This window comes from Pocillopora damicornis, chromosome 1 (assembly GCF_964200805.1).
Source record: "Pocillopora damicornis chromosome 1, jaPocDami1.2, whole genome shotgun sequence".
Taxonomy (NCBI): domain Eukaryota; kingdom Metazoa; phylum Cnidaria; class Anthozoa; order Scleractinia; family Pocilloporidae; genus Pocillopora; species Pocillopora damicornis.
Genome location: NC_142670.1, coordinates 20,094,982 through 20,119,554, shown reverse-complemented (window position 1 = coordinate 20,119,554; position 24,573 = coordinate 20,094,982). Strand labels below are relative to the sequence as shown.

The following is a 24,573-nucleotide window of genomic DNA, read 5'->3' as shown; positions in this document are numbered from 1 at the left end:
GACAGTTTACTAGAGTCAACAACCTCTTCCAAAAAAACGACAAGACCCGCGGATTTTCGTGCGAGATAATGGCCGCGGGCACATGGACGACACAGGTGTTCGCACAAAGGAACACCATATCGGAATCGAAAAAAGAAGGAAAAAAAACGAACAGCAAAATAAGGAAAAAGCCCAAAACAAGGGCCAAAAAATGGCTGGCCCTGAGGGCTGATCCCCAAAGAAGAAACTTTACGAGATTAAAAGAGCAACTAAATGAGTGGACAAGGCACGCAGGCAAATACAACAACTAGTGATACCAGGAAATCCTGGCACACTAGAACTGCGGGGGAAAAAGGGCCAAAAGACCCCAAGGACCACGCCCAAAAAAAAGGCCGAACCTGGCCCCAAAATGGGATGGGTGACACGCGAGAAAAACAGTCACAGGCCAGGAAATCCTGGCCTAAAAACTGCAGGGAACAACGCCTAAAAAGCCTTTTAGCCAGGCGAAGAAATTCCAAAATACCTATGAGACTGGTCGCTGGCGTTCCCTCCCGGCAGCTACTTAGCACTGGACCACCGAAAAAGAGAAAGAGAAAAAAATACTCACAGAAATCCGGCCCACAAAAATGCCTCTGGAATCGCAAGACCACAAGAAGATCCGAGGAAAAACCACGACAAGACGTGCTTCCGAGTAGGCCAGCAGTTGTTCTTGCCCTTGTGTGTGGTCTGTCCTTTAATCCCTCTCCTCCTCCCCCTTTAAGCACAGGGCTCCTGTAAACAGAAAGGAATGCTATACTATTCACTTTGTCTTCGATTGAACTTGTCTTCCCTGAAAGGAAAGTGGACCACATTTGGAGGTGTTACACAGAGGCAGCCTATGGATGTGAGGAAAGAAAAAAAGAAACTTTCAAAATGGTAGCCTATCATCAACATTATGAAACGCTGGTGTCCAGTGGGGGTATGAACTAGCTATGAAAACTAAATCCTACTCAAAATATATATTTAAAAAAGATACTACACACACACTCCAGCCAAGATGATGTAAGACTAATTTCCTGACTTCTCACTGACCTCAAAGCAATTATCACTGACCTTGCATCTAGTGAATTATTAAAAAAGCCAAATCCATTTTAACATTAGCTTTAGCTTCTTTTTCAGACCATGAGTAGCTTTCTGTTCGTTTCGGATCTCTTTACGTTTTGCATGGGATTTTGGAAACATGTCATGTGACTTGACCAACAAATTTATTCTGGTTTTTGTTTTGGCCCCTGTAGCAAGTGCATCTCCTTCTTTAGTAAGTCTTGATTCTCTTTTTCTTCTTCCCTTAGTGACTGAAGCTCCTCCTGTACTTCCTTCTTCCTGTTCTCTTTTTCAGTGGCACCTTCTTCTGATCTTTTTCTGATTTAGGCAGCTTTGGGATCTTCCATTGGCATGTCTGAAAGATACCGGGTGTTCCTTTGTTACAGAGTCTTTTACATGACCATCTTGATTCTTGATACCATCGTATGCCATCCAAAAGGAAGTTAAAGTCTCACCTTATTGTCTTTATTACCAGAGAATCTTTTTTCAACATGACTAACCATAGGAAAGGAAAGTATAAGCAGTATTCTAAAATTTTCCCTCAGTTTTGAATACTTTGGCTTCTCTCCAATGCACCCACACCAGAAAGAGTCAAGACCTTGTTCTGAGTTGTAGGAAACAAAGTCATCTTTGTCATACTTCTGCATCTCTGTAATGGTGGACTTCCCTATGCAACATGAAAATGCAGACAGATGACTGTTAACAATTGCAGAACTCTGCACTCTGATATAGAGCATCTGTACCCACTTGTGAAAGGAAGGGCAAAGGCCTATCCACTTTAGGGTGGGAAACAGGAAGGCCTAGTCCACTCTATTGAACGCCTTTTCCTGATCAACTGTAAGAACGGCTTGCGGAAGATTGGTTGTTGAAGTGTGAGAGGTGGCATCTCTCACCAGTGGAATGTTGTTGCCAATAAAACAGCCTGGGACATCAACTGTTTGGTCTGGTGCGACAACATGTTCAGTTACCTTCTGGAGACAACCTGCAATGCGACATAAAAAGCACTTTTTTTTGAAGGGGTAGTCCTTTGCCTGATGCCTTGATTTCTTGCAGGTGTGGTGGCACATATTCTGCTCTTACTACTAAACCCTGCATGGAAAATATATAATCCGAATAACCTCAGGCACAGGGTTCACCACTTTTATTTTACAATACAATATTTACAATACAATATTTATTTTGCCATATGCAACATTTACAGATGGAAAAAAAATGAAGAAAATTGATGACAGAAAATAAATGGCGAGAAAACCTGAAAGAAACCACGAGGCTTATAACAAGTCAGGCTTTCTCACTTAAAATAACTAATCTTATATTAGAATTACAATATGGACTTATGGTAATTAACTTTGACCGCGCACACGTACACACACACGCACGCACACTCATATTAAGTAAGTTAGTTAAGAATTACTGCCTTACAGAAGTTAATACCTAGAGAGAAGAAATTCCTTAAGCTTTCTTTTAAAAGAAGCGGAGGAAGGAGAACTAGTTATGTCAGAATTTAGGGAATTATAAAAGTTTGGACCTATAAAGTAAATTGAAAACTTCCTTGTGTTCGCTCTGCACAGTGGCGAGCGGAAGGACTGAGCATTCCTAGTATTATAATTGTGGATTTGACTATTCAGTAAAAAAAAGTTATTGAATTTGGAAGGGAGTGTAGAGTTCTCGAATGAAAACATAAAAGTACCTAATTGAAACGAATGGATATCGTGAAATTTTAAGAGTTTAAGTTCCTTAAAAATACGGCTAGGGCAAATTTTAAAATTTGATATTGCAAACACTTCCCACTTTCCCTTGGAACGTAGCAGGAAGCTTCTTGATATAGTAACCAACAAAAGCGTTATGTTAAGTTTTATGGAGAACACTTTGACGAGAAAAAATTCCGGCTTTTCACATTTTTCACGGTACTTCCCCCATGCACTAGAAACCTAGGAAAAGGCTAACTTTGAAAAAAATTGCAACCTGTTCCTCTTGGTTCAAAATCTCAAAAAAGGTTTTATTCTTAAGATCTGTGTCTACTCTACAAAACCCATAGGCTAACTTTTCAAAAGCGAAAGTATTTAGCTCACAGGCTTGCCAAACAAGGGCACTGTTAGCCATTTTCAGGCCATTTTTTTTCTTATCGGACTGTATGAAATGCTTGGTTGATTTAAATTTAGAGCGTCATGCATGAAACTCTCGGATGATGTCGCCTCATTCTCCATGATGTAAACAAAACCCAGAGAGAGATGACTTATCCATTGTAGAATGGCGATACGATTATTACTATCCCTAAGGCTGTTGATATTGAGGGACATCCGTGAAACTGTCATGGCAATGATAATAAAGGAAAAGTGGAACACTGTTACATAATTTTGGAAGAGACAGAGTTTGCTTGTGCCCTTTTCCTTGGGACTCCCACTTATGGGGTGTAAGTAGCTCTTTACTTTAATTGAGTCACACTCATGGCGCTTGAGGGCATGACAACCCATTTGGGGGACTGCCTCAGCCGAGGAGGCCTATGAGAAGCCATTAAAAAATTGTCAAGGGAAGGAGAAACTCGGGATGTCTGCACCATCAGTGTTCTCAAGCCCAGTGCTATTATTATTATTGCTATTATTTAAATCGTAACTATTTGGTTCACAATTTGTTTCACTATTTGTTTTATCATTATTTGTCTCCATTTTCATTTGATAATAACTTTATTGATACTGCAGAAATAGATCAGCTAGATTTAAATATAAAGACAGCTGGTAAAACTGACGTCCAGTTTAAAAAATATTTCTAATTAGTGTTAGCAATAAAAAATATTTAGAACTAAAAGGTAAGATTTGGATACAACGGTAATATATATATATATATATATATATATATATATTATGAGAGGAAAAAAGGACGCAACTACATTTCCTGACAAGCCTGTTTCGTGAATCGCTTCACTCTTCAGGAGATTAAACCCCTGAAGAGTGAAGCGATTCACGAAACAGGCTTGTCGGGAAATGTAGTTGCGTCCTTTTTTCCTCTCATAATATTTATTCTGTTCTGCTTCAACGTATTGAGCACTGTTCCACTCGAAAATCGACTTGCAGACTTCCTATATATATATATATATGGATAAGGAAGAAAAATAGAAAAAATATATGCTACATTTGTGCTGTATTCTGTCTTGCTCTAAAATATACCAGAATGTTTTTGACTTAAATGATCCTAAAGTTAAGTCTTAAGCCTGCAATTCTTTTGTTAACTAAAGTGATTTTTATATACAAGCAAAGCCCAGAGAATTACTTTACAGTTTATTGTGCACAGAGTGCTGGTGCGAAAAACCGCTGCCATGATTGAGTTGTGTCATTCGCAGGGTGACCAAAATAAAAGTACTGTTACTCACCAGTCATAAAGTTGTTCACTGAGAAACAGATCAAAGTGGAAGTAGTCATGTATTTCTGGAACTGGCCATCGTCATCATAATCAGTGTTCAATGTTTTGTCTATGAAATCACCTTGAGCCTCTTGTAACTTCAGTTTTAAATCCTTTTGAAACTGATGTTTCTGTTTTTCATCTGGTTTGCTTAAGCTCTTGTTCGCATTATAAAGTCTTTTCTTCTTCCTGAACAATCTTTAAATCTCTTGTGAGCTATGGGGTGTCCCTCCATGTACCCATTTTCTTTTTGGGAACTTTCTTGTTTAGCATTTCCATTAGACCAGCTTTAATGAATTTCCAATTGTCCTCAATGGAGTGGTCCTTAGGATTTCTAGCAAAGAAAGCTTTTAAAGAAAGACTCAAGAATAGGGTGTATTGTGGATACTGATACTGATAACCGTTACACATAATATCTGGTACATTGAAATCACCTGCAAGTACAACACGTGGGCATCCATTGGATTGAAGAGAGAGCAAAGATTGTTTGAGCACATCAAGAGGCCCTTCTTGGCATCCCGGTGGTCGAGAAATAGATGCTCAATGTAGAGGTTTTTGCTTGACAAATACTATTTTAACGTAGGTGGCTTCTGTTTGATTGTCAAGGTTTGGTTGGTGTGTTGCCAAAATAGTATTAAGACAGTGATAAGAACTCCTCCACCAGGATTGTTGCTTATTCTGTCCTTAGGGAAGATCTCTTAATCCAGTGGGAAAACCTCACTGCTGGAAATTGAAGAGTCCAACTTTGATTCACAGCCCGAGTAATATGAGGCTTCTCAGAGTTAAGGGTTTTTTTAGAAGTTTTTAGAAGAACACTTTAATGTTGACTTCTGATACTATAACAATTGAAATTTAAAAAAATTCAGTTTAAAATTATTCTTGTTGGAACGTCTCTTCCTCTTAGGTGTAATTTAAGAGAGTTCAGTAAAAGTTGACTGTTGTAAAGATATAAATTCCTGCAATAACGAATAAGGAATTGAAAAGATCAAATGATGCTTCAAAGAAAAAAACTGAATAGTCCACAGTCCACAACGTATCTATGTACAAGGTGAGCTAGCAAGGATATGGTACATTTTATCACTAACTGAGCAGCATTTTGTGTTTGCAAATCGCAATTATCACACTGGATACCTTTCTGATTTCTTTTTGCCAGCTTGTTACATACCCCACAGGGATATCTCATATTTGGCGCAGGATTTAGTTGAATATCTCCACCCAAAAGTAGCAATGATAGAAGTAATTTCTTGACCATTAAGCCCGGCAGTTGCTTGACGTCCTATTCAGCTTGTTTTCACCATAAATCCCCTCAAATCCAATTGAGGAGGGTTTAATATTCACCAGAGTGGTATCTAGACCAAAACCAGCAATTCCTTTTACAGTATGTGGCATAAAGTATAATTTTTGGCTAAGTATAACTGCCACAACGACTGCAGAGAATGACTACATGCTTGCTTGATAATACCTCCTAACCAGCCAAGGAGAAGCACAGGCAAAAACAAAACAATAATAATATCCCCTAGCCAGCCAAAGGGAGGCAAAGCAAAAAACAAAAGCATGATAATGACCCCAAGCCAGCCAAAGGGAGGCAAAAAAAACATAACAATAATAATAGCCCCTTGCCAGCTAAGGGGAGGTACAGCAAAAAAAAACCAAGGGATAAAAACTATGGAGGGGACTATTCTGGCTTTTGGATAAGAACAGATTTTTTTTTCTCTGAAATTTATCTCATCACTCATCCTTAATACAAAATAAACACTGTTCAATGGTTACTGTTGTATTAAACTGTTTCCGTTAATCACGATACTGATTTAGATACTTCCTGTCTCGTTTAATCTAAATACTTCCAGTAACTCCTGAAGTAAACACTGCTTTGGTTAATCTAGTTACTAATCTGGATGCTTGTTCGGTTAGTGTAGTTAGAACTTTGCCATCATGAAGAGTAGTTTTGTCTCGAGAAATCCAGACGTTCTATAGAATAGTCTTAATCAAATCAATATGTGTTGCGAAGTGTCATCAGTGCTCGGCCACATATAAAAGAAAACTGAGTGTATAGAGGGTACAAAAGGTCTGCCTAAAAGAGCGGAGAGGGTGGGCAGGAAGTGTACCCACACCCTGTGTTCTCTCTTACAATGGAGAAAACTGTTCAGCGGTTTCTCTGCGATCACAGTAGGCACAGTTTGGGGAGTCAATGTATCACCAAGAGCAAAGAGAATCTTGGACTTTAACTTCCTGTAGGGTAATAATGCAGGCAAGATCATTTTTGAAATTCTCAAAACCTGTTTCCTACAGTTTTCCAACGATCAGCTAATGGTAACTGAAGAGCAACACATTTGGCATTTAAGTCAGCAACTCCTAAACTGCACTTGGTGGCAGGGGCTGAGAGGGTTTGACAGGATACAGTTTCTATCTTGGATCCCCAAAGAAAATGAAAGACTATCAGGCACAGATAAGACTTCAGCCAGGTAAAAAAATCTGCTGGCACTTAAAACATAAAAAATGAGTGTTTTTCCAGTAAATGATAGGGTTCGAGTTTTCTAGCAGTTCAGACTCTTTTCAAGCTTGTTCAGTTTAGTTTGCCAGTTATCATGCTCAACTGAATCAGTACCATTACTATAGCAGACCAAGAAGTTTAGTCTTAGTCGCCCATATTAGACCAAAAGGGGCATCAGTGCATGAGCACCAAAGCCCCTAGGCACATGGCTTCAGTTTTAATTAGATATAATTAAGCTCCAGTACCCAGTTCACATTTCTGCAATAAGACTACTAAGTGTGTTAACGAAAAAATATCCTTGATAAAACAAGAAGAGTCATCTGCATATTGTCTGATCTTAAAATATTGCTCCTTCACATTTGGTATTAAAAAGCCACCGATGGACATATCAGCAGGAATGTTGCATGACAAAATTTCGGGGCACAAAATTTATAATAGGGGAGACAGTAGGTCTACCTGTCGTACACCACACTCCAAGGAATTCTGTCCGTAAGATTGCCATTAACAATAATTCTCATGATAGCACTACAATACAGGGTCAAAATTCATCTCTGAACAGTAGTGCCAAAACCAAAACGGTGAAGAACACGAGTTAAAAAGGAGTGGTCTACACAATCAAAAGCTTTCTCCTGATCCAAACTGGACAGAATTCAGGTTTCGTTGAAGATGTTAAGATAGTCAAAAGTATCCCAAAATAAGGATAGTGTCTCAAAAATAGTTCTACTTGGGGTTGAATGCAATTGGTCTTCATCAACAACGAGATGTAGAATTTTAGATAAGTGGTTTGCTAATGCTCTGGAGCTTAACTTGTAATCAACGTTAAGCAAAGAAATTGGACATCAATTTTTTTCAAATCTTTGGGATCATTTTTCTTAAATATCAAACAGGTAACGCTCTCTTGCAGTGAGGGAGAAAAGAAACCTTTTGGAAAACTAAAATTATTTCAGTCTACAAGTGCTGGAGCTAGGAGTGAGTAAAAAAAGTGATAAATTCTAGAGGGAGGCCATCAGGGCCAGGGGTTTTCCTTGCACAGAGTTGATTTAACGCGGTGTTAATTTCAGTTAATGTCAACAAACCTTTGCAAGTCAAGGAGTCCTCAGGGGATAATTTTGTACTAGTTTTTGGCAGAAGATCTTGGACTTTTGAATCAGTGGGTTCCTACTTGTATAACTTGGCGTAAAAGGTGACATGAGCAGCAGCTACGTCATTCTGAGATGTAACTTCTTGGCTGTTTGGGTCTAAAATACAACTGACAGAGTTCCACTTTGCATGCATTGACTCAAGTGTAAGAAAAACTTTGTACGTTTTTCGCCTCCTTTGAACCACTGTGCCCAACTATAAATTGTTACCGAGTCCAGATGCATTCTATGCAGTGTTTGTAACTCTCTTTCCAATTTCTCGATTTGACTTCAGAAATTTTGGACACCCTCAATCAAAGTGTGTTTCACGTGAATGGGGTGATTAGCAAGGAAAACGTTATCATAATTCATAATTCAATCTATGTTTACCTCTACTACCCGTAATAATCAGGGATTAGGGAGATGCGTTCAACCATTTGGGAAAAGGAAATAACATTAACTGCCAGATATTTTTACAAGTTTATTAGATCACCAAAACATGGTATCAATGTACGACCCAATTTTGATGTTCAAGTGTTTACAAGGGATATTGGAAAAGTTTGGTATAACTAAAATTTTTAATGTCGAAAAAGTGGCATACAACAAATGAAAAAAATATTTGCAAAAGTTATTAGTAAAAAGTGTCTAATAATAACTGTAGCAACAAAAGAAATACCTGAATGTAGTGCTCTGTTTTGTTGATGTATAGAATGTATCAAAAATATTGAAAAAGCTTAGAAGTGTATTCTCATTTTTTTTGGAACTTAGTGAATTTAGATACAATCGAAAAAATGTTGTTTCTTTGATTACTTAGTGCATTAGCACATAATCAAAAAACATTTGAAGAGCTTTGTATTGAAAAGTGTTAACGATAACTTTAACCTGTAACAACATTTTATTTTGGAGAAAGGAAGAGCTGAGTGTGGTGCTCTGTTTTGTCAAGCTTTAGGTGTGGCATCTTTCACTTGTTTGAAACCAAGTGAATTAAGATATAGTCAAAAAATATGTCATTGAATATTTAGTGTATTTATGCCAATGTGATATCTGTAACTTTGTAATTGAATTAGTCAAAAGTGACAACAATGCTCTTTTGCTTCTGTAAAATTGCTGCTTGGATATGTTTCTGTTGCAGTGGCCAAGTTTAACTTGACTTCGATATGTTTAATAGCTGGCTCGCTAAGTTTAGATCGAAGGATAACTTGTGCCTTTATTCAACTTTGTCAGTGTTCTGTATGAAGTACTTGATGAAGTTCTCTAAGTGTTGGGTAAAGAACCAATCAGTGATATGAGGATAGTTCATAATAATCTGACATCTGTTTTCTGGAGTATTGCTGCCATCACTTTTGAAGAGGGCATTTAGTTCTGGCCAGTGCATGTCAGCTAAAAAAAAAGTAAAAAAAAGATGTGTGAGGTCCTGCACTGCTCAGAATTTCCTATAAATCTCCTCGAGCTTTGAACCAAGTAAGCATATGGTCTTCTAATGTTAGCAAGGTAGCATGACATTTTACACAAAATACATTAGCACTGTGTTTGGCTTCCATCTCCTGAAGCTCGTCTATTGTAAGTTGTGCTTCTCCTGGATTTTGTTAAAGGAATATTCCTGTTTGCCGTAAAAATGTGTTCTTTCAATCATATTCAAAGCCCAATAATCAAATTAGGGGTGGGAGGAAAAGTGATAAAGCCATCTACCATCTTTCTGTCAAACATATTTTAAAAGATGTTTAATTTTTTCTGCAAGCTGGACATCTCAGTAAAGAGCTAGGTTTGTTATCTTTACCATCGAGGAAATAAAGCTGGGAAAGCAAATGTTGCTAGATATGGATTTGTGTACTCATTGATTGGATCATTATGTACAGATGGCCAAGACATGGCTTGGTTGTTATGTGTGGAAGACAACTGCTGCTGAATAGCTTGAATTTCTTGAATTTTGTTGGGGAATAGAGAGAAAGCTATTCATTTCTGTGTGTTCATTATAAACACTATTCTCTGTATTTTAGGGCCAAAATAAGCGTCACAAGTTTCAGTATGAATATCTTCTGTCTGAAATAATATCATGTGGAACACCATGCTCAGGCAAACAATTCAAGTAATTCTGACTAATTTTCACATCTCTATAATGTGGATTGTCATTAATGAGCCACAGCAATGTATCAGCAACCTTTTGTCTTCTAACTGATATATCTTTAAAATTGTTGCCTTGCCTTTCTTTTGTACATCTTGGCAAAGAAAGTGCCAATTTCTCTACATATTGTGGCAAATTAATGCAATGGCCTGAGTATCCCCTTTGTCCACCAGGCTTTATATACACTGTCATTACAGGAAGTGCATGTGCATTAAGCATTTCATCTTGTTGGGTGAGATGTTGCCATTGACAAGGAACTTTGGAAGGAACCATGTTGTTTTCCTATGAAAATTTTTGTGGTTTCTTATCTTGCATACGTCTCAAATACTTGTATTACTCTGGAGTGTGTCATGAAATAGAAGTGATAATTGTACCCCGAGGTTTGTTAACATCTGACTTGGTGATATGAATTACACAGTTATAAGCATTAGCGACTGCTTGGATAATTATATTGTCACACTGTGTGCCTGGGTTTGACATTTGCTGAATATAGTTTGCCTAATTATTGTTAGAAATGCTTCCCATGTAAAGTTCTGGATGATTATTTAAATGGGCTATTACAGACATTCGAGTTTCCTAGTGCAGCTGTGCAGTTTCATAAAGTTAATGTGAAACCGACTTAAAGAAACATTCACCACTCCCACCAACATGGTGCTAAGCTAATCTGTGACAGCCTGTCAGTTAAAATAGTCCATGGTAAGATGGCATTGAAATTTTCATTAGGAAGCACACCTCCCTTTTAAAGTTTAAGTAGTTGCTGAAAATTGACACAATTCTGGTTTTCCTGCTGACATAAAAGGATGTGTTTGGTTGCAAGTGTATCCTTGAAGTTTGTTTCGGTTTTTGTCCTCATAAGAAACAAAGATGTTGACCAAAATACTGTTCACTGTTGTACCACAGGTGCCAATATTAGTAATTTCCACACAAAAAGTTAACAAGTGAGTCGTTTGGAACACGTTCTCTCTCTCTCTTAGTTCTCTGTCTAAATTTCTTTCTTTTCAGCGGAATTAAACCAAGTTTGATGAATCTGACTACCTTGTCAAGGACAACAGAACCAAATTTTCTCCAGATTTCTGTAACTCGCTTTTACCAGCAATAATTTTATAAGAGTTTAGAAAGTAAAAAAAAAACATGCAATTCCTCCGAAAAAAATATTCCTTTCGTTGATATCTGTAGGAGTGTAAACATTAATCAGATTAAACAGCAAATCTTCAAAGCTAATTAAAAGACTAAGAATGCAACCGGAAAAGTCCTTTTTTCCATTGCACGACTGAAAAAAAACAGGTTTTTAAACAAGTATACAGACACCGCCTTGTTTACCAGAGGCTGGAGACCAAAAGTTTGGACATTCCCAGTTTTTCCGCAAGTTTACAATTGCTACAGGGTGTGATGCCATAGTTTCATGCAAAAAGACAAAATCACATTTAGACGATGTAGTGTAATAAAAATTCATGGACTGTTGAGAAGACTTTAGGTCGAATGTTTACCAGATTGTCTAAAGTGAAACGCTCAAGCTTACGGACGTTCTTTATACTTGGCTTTGGCAATATCTACCAGCCCAGTGGGCTTCGCGTATCTGTGTTACTGTGTTGGTAGTTCTACCTACTATCAAACAAATGACCTGAGTCCCGCATAAGATACATCTACGAGTATACACGAAGATTGAGAATAAAAACCCAAAGAAAATACAACTGAAAATGCTGGATTTCTCGGTACATACGCGTAATACATCATGGTTGGCTAGGATCCTTTAAACATTTAGCAGACATCTATTGATGCAACTTAACGTTCATTGCCATAGCTTTACCGGGAGATGTCAAATGGTCATTACTTTTGCATATTTGAGGCTGTTGAATTATCAACCTTGTTCTTATTTTTTCATTTCTCCTTTTATCTTATTTTAAGAAATATAAATAATTGTTTAAATTTTTAAAAGTTGTGATGGTAAGTGTCAAAAGTACCTTCATGGATTTTTTAATTAAAAAGATGAAAAATATAAAGAAAGAGATTAAATTGAATGGGCACCAAGATCAAAACAAAACCAGTTTGACCTCTGGACATTGCCGAGGCAATAACTGTCATGATGTCAAGCTCAAAAGGTTGCGGCATTATCATCTTCTGAACACTGGCATCTTTGTCAGCTTCTTTGTCCTCAACGTCTCTGTCTTTGCCCTGAAAAGTCGCCCCTACAAAGCCAAAACACAAACTAATTTACACGGTGGTTCGTTGCAAGGTTTTTTCCTCCCGGAAGCGCGGGCGCGTGAATGTCTGCGGTAATTGCCATTAGTATTCCAACGTAAAGCAACATGGCGGCGAATTTAAGTGAAGTCGTGTTCGATTTAAGAGGCCAAACAGATTTTTCAGAGAGGGGAAAAACATTTTGGAACGCAAGTGAACTGGAGCTGAAGTTCTCTTTTGAGCGGGAGTGGATGAAGGCGGTCAGGCGAGCAAAAAGACGACCAAACTATGGTATGGGAAAGATGAATAGCGGACTGGAAGAGGTTTGCGGCAACAAACTTGAGCTTTGTGGTCCACTGGTGGATGGCTACCTTTTAGAAATTGGAGAGCAGATTGCTTCGAAACTAAGTCGCTCAAAAGCAACATCATTGGTAGGCCCAGTTGTCATCTTCATTCCGTGGCAGATATTTCGTCACATAACAGTTTTGTTCAGGGGCTATAGTGGAGAAGTGAAATTTAATGAAAGAAAATCAAAAATTACTTCGACACTATCTTGTATACAAGCAGTGGAGAAAGTGTTTTCGCCGGCGAGATTCGAAGGCCAGGATGTTCTTAGAAAAAGACATTTCAGTCAACAACCGAAATCAAAGGGAAAGCTGTCGTCTGTTTACAAAGGCAGGTCAGCCGTTGTTGTATCTAAAAACACTCCTTTTGTTGTTGAATACAACCTCAAAAGTCAGAAGGCTATGGTGACATTTTATATTCAACGGTACACGGCAGAGGATTTTGTTTTCGACAAAAGCTTACAAAGTCTCATGAATAAACAAGGTAATATTAACTAATATTGTGAGGTTAGTGTTGATCAAAGAAACACGAGTTTGTAGCTTTTTTTTCAAACATACATTAGTTACACGTCTGTGTCAACATGGTCTCATGTTGAAATTTTCTAGACACTATTTCCTGTAAATATATTTAGCTTTCCATCTGGTGTGTAAAATATATTATTTTAAATTTTATTACAACTTCAATGATAAATAATCTTGGGTGACATTGCAGTTAAAATTTACCTGGTTAAAAAAAATAAACTTATGTAAACTTTATAAATGGTAATAAAATATGATTATGGAGCTTTCTGGTGATACATTGACAGTGAAAAGTCTTATTCTATATAGTCTCACTTGCTAATGTACCCTCAAGGCGTCTAATAAGAACATCTTTGTTTCCACTAGTGCTTAATTGCCTACTTTGCAACTCCATTTTTAGGTCAGTTACTTTCATATTTCTAGGGTTTAGATTACGGCTATTTGTAGCTGGACCAACAGGCTGTTTGCTGCATAAGTGAACACTTTTATGAGCCTCGTATGTTACAATATCAGGAAATCTCTCATTACATACAGAGCATAGGACTGGTTTTAATGATGAAAGTACTTCAGGTATTAGTTGCTGTCCCTCTGCACACTTGACAGTCACCCTGGCATCTACACATACGTCACATATATAATCATTAATTTCCTTTTCTCTTCCACAATTGCAAAAGTTGCTTGAATTTAGCTGAGAAGGAAGCCGAGACTTAAAATGAGAAGTATAAGAACTTGGCATTGGTTGATGTTCTGGCAAATAAAATGCTCTTACATAATTAGCTCTCATGACTTGCCACCATTTCCCTTTTTCAGTTGTTTTATTGGATCTGTTTGTCAAATCCAAGTCATTTTCAACCCCTGAATGTTTAGCCTCTTTTGCCTGTAATGATATTATGCCATAACCCACTTTGTAACTTTCATACAGTTTAGTTGCATGATAAGGTATGGCATACCCTACTGTCCACACAGTTACATTAACATCTGATGAAAAAAATAATGCATATAAATTAAAATAGATTGTACAAAATTCTGTGAGCTCACCAAGGTAGGAAGGGCTAACTTCAATTTTGTTAAAATGAGCCCCAGCATTCCTAAGGAATTGTGCAATTTATCCTAATGCTAATCTTTCTAGTTTCTGGGCTATGGATTCATCTAAGACTTTAAGGGCATCAATGAGCCTAAAAGAAAAGTTTGCCAAAGCAATGGCCTGGTCTCCTATCAACCGTACTGGAAGCTTCTTGTGCCTCTGAGCCTCATCATTATAGTGATCCTTAATCACAGAAGCTAAATACCCCAACCCACAACCAAGTTCACCAAAATCTTCCTTATGGTTACTTGACAGTGCATTGCCCAGGTCACATACAAACTTTTGGTTAGAGGCATTAACAAAATCAACCCTAGTAGATCGTTCTCCAGCACCATCATTATGTGGAACATAAACTTGTGATTTTCTATTCCCATTACCATTTCCTTGATCAGCTCTCCTTTCTACAGCCGAGGCACTTAATATATCAATAAATTTGGTAAAAACACCTCTTTGTGCTGCTACCCTGTATATGATATTTAACACATGTTGCCATGCATTAATTTCACAGTGGATAGGCTCTGGGCGCTGCCGCTCTGTAAAAATTCCAATTCGGGGGGTGCCTAACTGGCGAGTCCCATTCTCTGCCATGAACTGTAGTTTTCTAGAGTGGCGATTTTTTTCACTCAGGGAACATGGCAGGGAAATCATATACTCATTTACCCTCTTAACATGGGAATTTCTGACCTCCAGAGTATAAGGTTTGAAGAAATCTTCCTCCCCCATCCCAATAGTGGCACCCATAGTACACATATTTCCTTTGCTTACGTTAGCATAAGGAGATGGGTAAGTGGCAGCTTGATTTAACTCATTGTTAGCCCAGCTTTGCCAGCTCATATCAGCACTGGGCTGAAACTCTACAGTACACTGCTTGTTAGAAACAACAAATACATTACCCTCTAACATTTCCATTTCATCAGTGTGTTGCTTCCAGATACTTTGTAACACCTCATCTTTCTCCCCCCGACTGACACAATGTAAAATGTACTGGAAATCCCTGCTTCTCACCCTGTCCCCAAAATTCCATGATGTTAGGCTGCCAATTTACATGGTTAGCTGACTTGACTCAGGGGCCCCATCATCAGAAAATTGCATGATGAAATGATTTATGTTGTCATTAAACCAAATTAGCTTACGGAATAAATAGGGAAGTCTAAGGTGCAGATCAATTATCACAAAAACCAACCCAGTTATTGTTCTGGAAACACCCGGTGCATTGGGAATTTGATTAACATGACCAATGTCAAGACTTCTCGCAAAATTCTCCACCCATTTGTCAGAAATAGCTATATTTGGCACCCTTAAGTCCAAACCTAAACATTTTATGTTACGGGGTACCCATAGATCAGAGTTTGGATCAAAAACTGAAGACTGAGTTTTGCAGACAAGGGCATACTTTCTGCGAGACAGGAAGTTCCGGTACTTCATAAAAACAGCTTGTTTCAAAGCCTCATTGGAATTTTGATACCCTTTCATTGTCTTGTCAAACAGACCCTGGAGATATTTCCCTCGTTTAAGTCCAGAAATCAGTGTGTCCATGGTTTGATTGTCAGCAGTAGATGAAATATAATCCCAAGCCCCATATATTGACCCTTCCTTTCCCCCATGAATAAATTCTAATACATTTTTTGTCTCCTGTCTTCGTCTGTACCTAGTGCTGGAATTGACATTTGTAATCATATCATAAGTTGTACTGGCATTTTTTCTCCTAGCTACTGAAAAGCCTTTTTGTTCAAGCAGAGATTTAAATTTGTGATATTGCTCATTTAATTGTGTTACTTTTTCCTCTTGTTGCTTTACTTGATCTTCCTTTTCTTCCACACTCTTTTGAAGGCTTTGTAGCTCTTCTTCTACTGCATCTTTCTGAGCAACAGAAGTTTGTATTTGTCCCTCTTAAAAAAAACCAAAAAAAACAAACAGAGAAATTAGATCTCAACATTTTTTGCAACCACATGTAAATAAAATACTAAAGGAACAGAATGTTGTACATACATAACTTAATTTTCCGTTCGAACTTCAGAGTAGCATGGTGGTAAAAATGAAATCTTTTGCACGTTTCGAAAACACTCAAAGTTATAGTATTACCATATTCATCCAGCCGAGCCTTTTTCGCTTCAATGTCCTGTGATAACCTTTTGTTTTGTTCTTGTAACTCTCCTTTTCTTTTCAAAGCTACATGTGAAGATGAACTCTTCCAGAATGCGTGAAAAGTTCTACTAGAATCACAGCGTCCTTGGTGAGAATTAGGCTTACTGCATTTTCTGCTTTTTCCGCACAGAGGTTTTCGACTGCAAAGTGAGCAAGAAATTGAAGTTATTCAACATAACCACACAAACGCGAATTCGACGTTCAGAATTGCTTTGCTTACCTATCGTCCCATTTATCCCCTGAAAAACTGCTGGCCATACGAAGATTCTTCCTCGAATGGTCTTTTCACTGCCGTAATTACACACAATGATTGGTGATCTGTAGAGAATCCAATATGGCTGCCAGCAAGAAGCATCGAGCGCTCGATAAAATCGGGGTTTAAAATGTACAAATTTACGGTTTCCACGATTGAAAATACAAACAAACGGAGTCTACATATAACGATAAAGCTTTTTTATTTGTGATAGGTAGGATACAACGAGAATAGAAAATTACCCAGAATGGATTTCCCTCTAACAACGCGCCAAATTCACATTCTTAAACAATTTCACCTCGAAAACACAATGCTAAGGGGGGGGTCCCGAAATAAAAAAGATACTTTAGTATGAGAAGAATATACCTACCCCTGAAAGTAACGATTTTGACCTTTTTAGCTAGCGTTTAAACCAGGAATTTGTCTCAGAAGGGGACTGAGTAAAACTCGCTTTTCGTTACCAAACGGAAGCGTATGCAAGCTTTATTATTAGAAAGCCATAACTGGAATGTTGGACAACTGTGTAAGATGCAAATGTATTCATATTGTTTATTGTATTGCCGAGAAGCGAATTTCAATATTTTCACCGCTACTGAGCCATCAAACGCGAAAACAACAAAGGCCTGTTGGATCACGTGACGAGAGGGACGCTATGGGAGGAAATCGCATAGCAACGAACCACCGTGTTAACTGCAATCGTATCTCTGGACTGACTTAAGCTTCATACAACAACAAGTTTTATTACTAAATTGAGAAATTAAACTTAGTTTATGCGCATAATATATTTATACAAGAAAGGTAACATTTATTCAGAATAACTGAAAAGCTAATTTAGTCGAGTAAAAGTAAAGAATGTTTAAATATAGGACGTAGGTTGGCACTAAAGCTTGAGCAAAGCAAGTTATTGGTAAAAAAAAATGAGGACAAACAATAATAAAAATAGAAAGAATAGAGGAAAAGAAGAAGAGACCAGTTCAAAACTCATGAACAGTAAGACCGTAAGATGTTTAATTTGACTTTGTTTTGAAATGTTTTAAGGAGGAGGTTTTTAATGATTTCATTAAGGTGATTCCAAACTTTTACAGGTGCAAAGTGAATGTTGAATTTACCATAGTTTGTTTTGATGGTATTAGTGTAATAGGTTGATTTAGAAGCAAGCCTGGTATTGTAAGAGTGCATGGATGCCACTGTTTAAAAAAAATTTGAAAGGAAGATAGAAGAAGATTATTGTAATAGTGATACATAGAAAGTGCATTTGTGAAGAATAACAAGATCAGTTAATTTATGTATCTCTAATTCCTTAAAATGAGGCTCAGATTGTTGATCTGGTTTTGAGACAGTTGGTACGTATAGCTCTCTTTTGATAATTCAAGGTTTAAGAGTAGAACTGTAAGAATTTACCCCAAATTGATAAACCATAGGTGAGGAAGGGGTAAATAATTGAATAATATAATTGATGTAATATGTTTCTGTCTACATAATATCTAACTTTAGGTAGTACTCCAATACCTCTTGAAACCTTCCTACTCAATTCGTGTAAGTACGGTTTCCAGTTCAAATTGAAGTAAAAAATGAGTCCTAGATATTTTACTTGATCATCAGATTTAACAGATGTATTGGAGATACTAAGATTCAACTTGTGAGCTATTCTCCTATTCAATTCATACAACAATAAATTTATACAATGCCACACCTAAAATAATCTCCAACCTTTATAATTTCCTAAATATCAATCATAAATAGTTACTACATGACTCCAAACAATCACCTGCAAAGAATGTATCCTGAACTGTGGAGTTTTTACAGGGAGGAGTATGATCGGAAATTGTGTTAAAGAGCTGCCTATGTTGTTTATTTTACTGTGCTGGTATAAAAGTTGAATGGTGTGGTTTTAAATGCACTAACACGTGTAACAGGGTACGATAACATTCTTAAATACTCCGTCATTTTAATGTGTTGGTGTGCTTTAAAGAATTAGGTATGTATCAATAGTCTCTTTTCTTATTCAATGAGACGCAAACTAGTGGGCAAATTATTCATGCACGCCATTCTTCTCTTGATGTTCTCAACATGAGAAAAAATCTCATTAAGTTTAATTAGCCTGAAGAACATAGGTGCTTTCTGTGCGTTTCGCACACCTACCATCGTGGTGATTACTGTTTGGGTTCACACAATTGGCAAAAAAATGATGAAAACATAAATTTGTGATAATTGTTTTTTGTACCTTCGAGCTCCTCAATTCGTTTTTGCATTTCTACTATATTAGCTTGATATTCAGACTCCATCTTTTTGTACAGTTCATTGGATCGAACCTGTTCTTGGGCAGCTTTGAGGTCACTTTTAATATGTTTGACCTTTTTGGTAGAACTTGTCTTTTCTCCCTTCCCACAGGCAGTTTTAGTGGTTTCCTCTACACTGGAAACGAATGATACAAACTAGTTAACTCACAATTGCCAGTTTAAACAGATATCCCTTGTAACTGATTAGTTTTCGAGTTTATTTGTAGTCTATTTTTGATGTATATATTCTTTGTTCTAATCTAGAATAAACTTGAGGCTAAATTATCATCATCATAAGGTGACTTGCTTCAAAATATTTGTTTTGATTGTTTTACCTTGAATTGGCAAATAAACATTATGCTTTACCAATTGTCCAGATCAGCAGCTCCCGCATTTCACTCTTCTCAGGAGTTTCACTGTCCATGACTCCACGTACTAAACTGGAATCTAAACATTGCTACCGCTTAATTGGGTCACCACAAAAGCCACATCTGTTTGGACATCAATGAGTGTGTGCTCATCAGTCAAACCACATATCCTACACTTCTTTTTTCGCAACTCAGCCATAATGAAAGAGTTCTGGTACTATACAATATTACCATTGTGCTTGAAGAGAGATATATACTCGCCCGGAGAGCACAATTTTCATATTTTAGCCCTTTTGATAACATCATGTAATCTAATTTTGATTTGTGTATTCTGGTGCCTTAAAGCAGGTGATCTTGAACTTTTATTAATCTAGATTTGTTTTACGATTTCTAATTGAGTTTCATTAAAACTTATTGTACATTATGTAAGTACATGACTGAATGAAAAACAATTGCCTTAGCATTCGCAGCTGCCTAATTCAAACTGTATAAATCAGTTTTTCTTATCGTTATGTTGTATTTTCTCTCCATAGACTTTCAGGCCATTGTTCCCATATATTAGGATTAGTCAAATCTCTTCAAGGGTTCAAGCTACACAATCTTACACATGTCCTAGATCAGTTGAGCTATATTAGCCTTCCACAGTAGTGGGACAATTAAATATTAATACTAAATAACCTAATATGATTAAATAACTTGTTAGACTTGCTAAGGAGAACCTACAAATACTTCAGCTAATATTCAAATAACAATTACCGTAAACGTCCATGTATAAGCTGTATCCGTATCTGCACTCCTGATTTGGAAGTGCAGAATTTGGAAAAAAAATTACCGTTTGAAGTTTCAGTAGAGTTGTATTGCTACAAACAATCAAGGTTTCAAAACATCGACAAAGAAGATGTGGCTATCTTTCACATTTATCAAGTCTAAAGAAAGTGAAACAGAAAAGGAAACAAGCAAGTGTGTAGTAGCGAAGCTTTAAATGTTGGGAGGAGTCTGGACCAGGGCCTGGCCATTGTCAACTCAGCTGTTCAGGGATATCATGTGTATAAAGATGTGTGGAAACCCGCAATAGGCGAAAAACTTCATCCAGAACAGGAGCCTGATAATGCAGTCGACAAATTTGCCATGAAGGTAGTAAAAAACAATGAGAGATTCCTTGTATGTTGGTTTTTAGTTGTTCGCATCAAGCGAAAATTAATCGCTTGAAAGAACTGTCGGAGAGCAAGATTCGTCTTTAAACACTCGAAGACACAAACGGCTCCTTTAGGAGCCACCACTCAATAAAAAAAGTCAATCAACTACAGCAACACGCTCTCAGTTTCTTTTATGTTTACTTCTTGGCATCTAAAGGAGTTTTATGAATATTAATAAGGTTTTTGAGAACTCCAAACACAGATGTATCCATGGATAAGCCGCATCCTTGATTTTTGGCTTCAATTTTGTGAAAAAAAATGCGGCCTATACATGGACATTTACGGTAAGCTGATAGACCTTAAATAACTATTTACAAAAGTATTTACAACAATATTTTACAATGGTCTCCATTTAAAGGACATATACACCAGGAGCTTCCTGAGTATTCTTACTCTGGTTTTGATATCACTAAGCATATAACAGATTATAACCTCATGAGTGTCATTTCCATTATGGAAGTAGCTTAATTTATTGAATTTCCAGATACCGTACAGAATTGTCTTGATTAAAAATCAAGCTAGGCGAGCATTTTTAGGGCTGACAGGAGCCCAACTGAAAAAGAAAACGTGTGCAAGATGGCAGAAAAGAATAGAAGAGATGACAGGAGGAAAGTGAGACCACACAGTTTTAACACGAACACAATTAAGAAAATAATGACGACAAAAGGCACATTAGAATCGACATATCCCTAATTCTTCAGAGTCATGTAGTGTATTTCATTCATAATTTTCAGAAAAACCATTATGCACTGAACTCCAAAAGTGGTCGATGTCACATTGAACGCCAAGTGACAATAAATCTTCAGAAATAAAACGATTTGCCCAATCTACTCCCAATAGACAGGATTGAATCAAACCACTTAAACTCCCTTGCACTGGAATATAAATTACGCCAAACATCAGCATGGATAAAATCACTTTTCAAAGACTTGTATTTTCTGTGAATAGAAACATTTTCACCAAAAGTTATCGAGAGCATTGTTGTATTAATTAAAATCCCCTGTGATAATAATCGCAGAAGAAGGAATAAAAAATTGTGAAAAGAATCGAAGAAGTTCTTTTGCTCTGTAAGATTGGTGGGAGCATAAATATTACCTAAATTAACACCTACGTCGCTTCTCCTGATCAAAATACTAACGATACGACTGCGTGAGTCTTTTTTCTAAGAAACAATTTCGTCTGAGCATTGTAAGGAGATCAGAGTAACAACACCACCCTGTCTGCAAGAGGCTGGAGACCAAGAACTTAAATCAAGGGCAATGTCCATGTCAGACTCTGAGTGATTGATTTGCTATGAAGGAGGATCAACAGAAGCAGATTGAGGAGATGGAGAAGACTTAGGATTTGCAAAAATCTTATAATTTCACACCATAGAAAACAAACTTTTGCTTCTTTTACTCTGCTCACACGAAAAAGATGGTTACAACACAGAGGAAAAAAATATGTATCTTAATTTTAAAAAAGTTTGAATAACAAAAAGAAAAGAAATACCTGTGCCAATTATAAGTAAAATTAACAATTCCTGTGAAATATATTAAATTCAAATAACAATGGCTTAATCATTATAAACATAACAACAAAATTGCCGAGGTGGAATGTCTGGAACAGATAGCCAGAGATTTGGATTAGAGAGTGGGAATTGGGTGATGGGGTGGATCTGGCAGGGATTCAACTGGATTTAAAAGACCATTGGAGTTTAAAATTGGAGAATCGGCCAAAGAAACAGCAGGAGAAGATGAGGGCGAGTCATTAAAACAGGTTGGGAGAACATTAGTGGCGGGTGACACATCAGGAGGAGCAAATATTTTGGATATAGTTGTCAAAGCGGCTAGCAAAACAGAAATGAGAGGAAAATATTCTTTGTTGTGGCCATAAGAGCAATCACTTATGTCGTCTTCAGCAGAATCCACAGTGACATCTTCCAGCTCATCTGTTTGAAGAACTGACAGGAAGAACCATGAGTAATTGCAATTCACATCAAGATGACCCTCTTTGCAAATACAGCACAAAACTGGTACCAGGCAGTCGTGGGCTTTGTGGCCAGTGCTATCACAATTAAAACAGATCTTGTTCAGGCTGGGATGGTTGCACTTTCAGCAGGTCAGAATTTGAGAATAATACTTGATGAAAATCTGGTATTTGCCAAAACGTAGAAAGCTAGGTTTAGGTTTAGAGATGCAGACGTGATAGTAATGGAGACCATTGTAGAGGTTAGAAGTGAAAGAGTGTTTGCTGCGGTGATAGTGGAGGACTTAGCAGAAAGGTGAGAGATGTTTAGTAATAGCAAGATCACATTGTTCTGAGACATTTTTCTACTCGGGATTGACTACCTGATAATTGGTTCAGTTCCTTTGTCAATGCCATCTGTAATTGGAATGAGGTATATGATGAGTTATACTCGGATACTGCTGTTTATTTTGATGTTGAAGATGTTGTCAATGGTGCAGGAGATTTATTTAATGTAGAAGCAGCTGATTGAATAGTTAGGGTGGCATTATCATCATGGCAAATGATCCCAAGAAGGCTATCACTGAATACTCTGATTGCTTGTTAAGAAATTGCAACCTCACCCTAGCAGTGAGTACCCTGATCCCGGAAAGAAAACTCACATTGAAGGTAATGGCCCTCCGTGTCATACCAGGAGCCCAATAGGGACAAAGAGGGGCGAAAAAGAATAGCACAACCAGAGGAACGCACTGAGCCAGGGGAACACACAACACCAAAACGAGAGGACAAAAACCACGAAGAGCACTCTTGCACCGAGGAATAGTGAACCTTTTGGAGGCAGATGATATCCAGGTTGGAAAGTTCAAAAGGAGCATCGTATGTAGTAAGAAAAGATAGAGGTTTGTTGACATCTTGGAGCGCAAAATGTTCAGTGTCCACTTGCAAAGAATTGAGCCGAAGGAATTTCTCTTTGGCCAAGATAGACTTGAAAGTAATGATAACCTCCCCATTCATTTTACGCTGTAAACAGGCAATCTCCGACGCGTCGATTTCGGCGCTCGCGAGGGCTTCAAAAACTGACTTCGCTGTTGTGCTCGCCATAATAACTCCAAGATCTTTATAATTAGATACATTTCTTAACTCGGTACCCAATATATTGTACCGTGTGGACCTTTTGTCTTTGTTATGTGAAATTCTCATGACTTCACATTTGGGAGGATTAAAATTGGAAAAAAAGATTCACGCATGATAACACATAAATTCACTTATTTGAAGGCTTTTTCTTCCCTTTCTTGGTATGTTTTGGTGATGCGTCCACCAATTTCCTCGTCAAATTGACGGTGACTTCCATACCAGATTCCAAGGGGTCAAGCGATGAAGGAGGATCAGAAGCAGGTTGAGAAGGAGGAGGAGGCGTTGGTTTGGCAGCAACAGGTGAGGAAGAATGTCTGGAAGCGGTCAAAAGAGAATCGGAGAGAAGAATGCGGTGGATCAGGCACAGATTCAACAGAGTTTAAGAGGACATCAGAATTTAGAATTGGGGAATCGGGCAAAGAAACTGAAGGTGAGTCACTAGAACCAGATAAGATAGCATCAGGAGGAGTTGAAATTTCAGCAGCAGGCACTTTCAGAAATTAGAGGGGAGGTGGTGGGAAGTAAATAATCTTCGCCGCGATCATACGAGCAATCGCTCAAACCATCATCTTCATCAGACTACACTGCGACATCTTCCTGCTCATCCGTTCGAGAAACCGTTGAGCAAAACCAAGAATAAGTGCAGTTAATCCCCATATGGCCCTCCTCCTTACAAATGCAACTCAACACAGGAGACGGACAATCAAGGGCCTCGTGGCTGATACACTCACAGTTAAAACACACACAATTGGGACACACTTTACTGAAATGACCAGGACAATTACATTTATGACAGGTTGGTACTTGGGAATTGTGTTTGATGAATATCTGATATTTCCCAAACCTGAGGCAGCTGGGGATTGGCTTGGATATTCATACACGATAATGGCGGAGGCCGTGGTAGATATTTGGGGCCAAAGAGTGTTTACCACAGGGGGGT

At 37.7% G+C, this 24,573-nt stretch overlaps 2 pseudogenes across 1 annotated transcript; both read right to left on the bottom strand.

The window, feature by feature from the left end:
- Nucleotides 1-13,528: 13,528 nt before the first annotated feature.
- On the bottom strand, nucleotides 13,529-16,598 carry LOC149052645 (uncharacterized; annotated as a pseudogene). Its single transcript, XR_016185793.1, has 2 exons — nucleotides 16,394-16,598; nucleotides 13,529-16,200 (listed from the first exon to the last, which is right to left on the bottom strand). The product of XR_016185793.1 is annotated as an uncharacterized LOC149052645 (transcript).
- A 7,162-nt stretch (nucleotides 16,599-23,760) lies between these two features.
- Nucleotides 23,761-24,290, bottom strand: LOC149052644 (uncharacterized; annotated as a pseudogene).
- Nucleotides 24,291-24,573: the final 283 nt, after the last annotated feature.